This window comes from Bidens hawaiensis, unplaced genomic scaffold, assembly GCF_021521415.1.
Source record: "Bidens hawaiensis isolate Kalapana, Puna unplaced genomic scaffold, B.hawaiensis_p1.1 tig00050604_1, whole genome shotgun sequence".
Taxonomy (NCBI): domain Eukaryota; kingdom Viridiplantae; phylum Streptophyta; class Magnoliopsida; order Asterales; family Asteraceae; genus Bidens; species Bidens hawaiensis.
Window position 1 is genome coordinate 57260 of NW_027499067.1, and position 3355 is coordinate 60614.

A 3355-nucleotide genomic window follows, 5' to 3' on the forward strand; every position below is an offset into this window, starting at 1 on the left:
TGCAAGGGTCTTCGTTCTCGATACGAAGAAAGTGGCCGACACACCGGAAACCATCACCGGTACGTTCCTTGTTAACAACGCTTATGCTAGAGTCTTGTTTGATTCAGGAGCCAATTTAAGTTTATAGATTATAACTTTTGTAGTCTATTAAATGAACCTTTAATCAAAATTAATAAAACTCTAAGCGTCGAGACCGCTAATGGCGAAACTGTTATATGCATGCATTCCGTGTATGTAGGTACAACGTGTATGTATGCATGCCGTGTATGTATACCGTATATATATGTATAACGTGTATGCATGTATGTCGTATATGACGTATATGCATGTATAACGTATGTGTATGTATGACATATATTCATGTATGACGTGTACGTATGAAAGCAAATAATATGGACTTATACGGTAAATACGCTAAGAACAAGGAATCAATTAATATTGAAAGGTAATGTTTAAAATGAGAAAGACCTAGAAAGAAAGGCCAAGTACGCAAACAAGCACTAGAATAATAGCTAACTTATGTGCCTTATTACAGTTAGTCGTGCACAGCAAAGGAGTGGTATTACGATTAAGTCCGAACGTAACAGAATCCAGGTGAGTTTCTAGCCCCATTTTCTTCCTATGTTTTTGGGGATGTGTGCATACTCGATGTGATTAGTTAATACACTTACCTTAAGTGGTAAGTGTATGATATGTGAATGTTTTATGATTGATGTATAAATGATATATGAATGTGATATGAATGATCTATGAAAGATTTAGGAAATATTAATAGTATGTATTAAATTACATAAATATGAAAGTAATGGTATGAATGTATGACGGTATGGTTGCATGGAAATAAGGGCACCGGACCCTTATAATATCCGAGGATGGATGGCACCGAACTTTAATATTATCCAAGGATGAAGGGCGCCGGGCCCTAATAATATCCGAGGTACGTAGGGCGAAATGCTCTTTATAATGTAAGAATAGTTATGAATGTACTGAGTATTTATAAAAGAAAGAAATTATGAAAGAATGAAAGTACGTATATATGGAAGAATGTTAAATATGTTAAGTACGTAATACGTACCTTTGGGCACGTATATATGAATTTAAAGTATGTTACCTGATTAACTAGAACTCACTCAGCGTAGCTGACTTTTGGTATGCACGCAGGTAAATGGATTTAAGGAGTTAGCTTGAGGAAGACACATGACATGATCGGTAGTGGCTGGCACTGAAGAAGAATTGTCATGATGTTTTTTATACGATGTTTTATGTTATGTTTAAAGACAAGATTTAAATATTTTCATTAAATGGTTGAAGTTTTATATTCCACGAAAGGGTTTAATTAACTGTGATATTTAAAACTGCGTTTATCAGTAAATCCAACGATAATGTAGGGACTCGTGATCGAGGCCTTACATGTTGGTATCAAAGCATAATTTCAAGAGAATTAAGCATCCTACATGCTTAGACTCGAACAGAGAATGAGACTTAAGTAAGAAAAGAAAGAATACGCCAGTTTAAGAAATCCATGTGTCACTCAAGCGAGCTAAGTAAATGTAAAGTACATGATTAATTTCAGGTATAATGTAAGAGTATGTAAGAAAGTTAGAAAGTTAACTTAATTGCTAGGGATAGGAGTATTTGATTGTTTGTGGATTGTGGTTGATTGTTTAACTGTTTAAAAGTAGAACCTAGCACAAATGGACTCACAACGGGAAGTGTATAGGACACGGAGAGTAACGTGATCAGCTAATCACAGCTGGCCACTGTTATTACCTTTTAGCCTTACTATCCTTGTACTAAATAGCTCTTTGAGTGATGACGTTTGTGTTTCATTATAGAATATGAATGGCTTGAGCAAGAAATGTTGTTGGTAAGGGAGGTCCAACGGGACATCGTGGTAGGCCCCGTATTGTATGAGAACCTTCTAAATAACCAATTACTAACACGCGGGAGGAAGGAAGTGCAACTGTGCGAGATCAGGGCAATAATGATGGGTATCAACTGCATTTTGCTGTTCAAGCCGCCATTACTCATGCTGTAGCAGTTGTAGTGAAGAATCTGTATCCTAGTAAGTCTGCTCAAAGACATGCAAGGACCGCTGAGAGAACATGGGAGAATGGTAAGAAGGATGATGAGAATGAGAAAGGTGACTCGAGTGAGGTTAGGTCTGTGAAAGTTGGTAAGGGAAAAAGAGGCCGAGGTGGGTGTAACTACAAGTCGTTCAAAGGTTACGACCCGCCGAAGCTGACTAGTTTAGGGGACGCAATCGCCACCCTCCAGTGGATAACCGCAATGGGCAGGGTTATCTGAATCATCGAGTGTCAGCTTGATCAAGCGGTGGCTACCCAGTCATTTGGTGATGAGACTATGTTTTGGTGGGAAACTGTAGAACAGAGAAAGTCCCGGGAAGAGATTAAGGCTATGAGGTGGGATGACTTGAAGGAGTTGGTCATGAAACGTTTCTATGCTGACGCTGAAGTTGAGAGGGCGGAGATGAAGTTTTTGAATTTGAAGGCGGGTAAACTGACACACCGTGAGTATACTACTGAATTCAACCGCATGACCAGGTTGGTTCCTGACATGGTGAAAACTGAAGTGAAAAGGATTTACATCAGAGGACTTCCACAGAATGTCCGCACCTTAGTCAGGGCTAGTAAACCTGCTACTTTCGACTCTGCTGTTGAACTCGCAGAGATGGTTTATGGTGACCTGCCTGTGGACGATTTGGTTGTGTAAGAGAAGAAATAGAAGAAATGGGTTGTTCCTACTAAACGACCCGGTACTCAGTTGTGAACCCTAGGGATAAGAAGCAGAAAGTGTGGGAGAGAATGACATGCAAGACTTGTGGCAAGGTGCACGGTGGCGAGTGAAAGTTGGGTACTGGTTCTGATGTGTGTCATAAGTGTGGGAAAGCTCATGGCAGATAATGCAGGCTTGGGACGAATGCATGTTATAAGTGTGGAAAGGTGGAGCATTATGCCAATGAATGCAATGCAAAGCTCGCGTGCTACAAATGTGGTAAGACGGGCCATATGGCAAGGGAGTGCACTTAATGTGAAGCTGGAGGAAGTGGAAAGAAGGATGCCGACCAGTCGAGGCCAAGGACCATGACCTACATGCTAACTCAGGAGCAGGTTAAGCGGATCCCAGATGTTGTGACAGGTACGTTTCTTGTAAACGGTATTTCCGCTTCTGGGTTGTTTGATTCGGGTTCAAATAGGAGTTTTGTAGCTACGACAATTAGTAATTTAGCCAAAATGAAATATTTCCGTGTACCTGAAACTTTTAAAGTAGAAACCGCTAGTGAGACTTCGGTTTGGATAATGAGAATGGTTAAGGATAGTAAGATAGAGTTAGA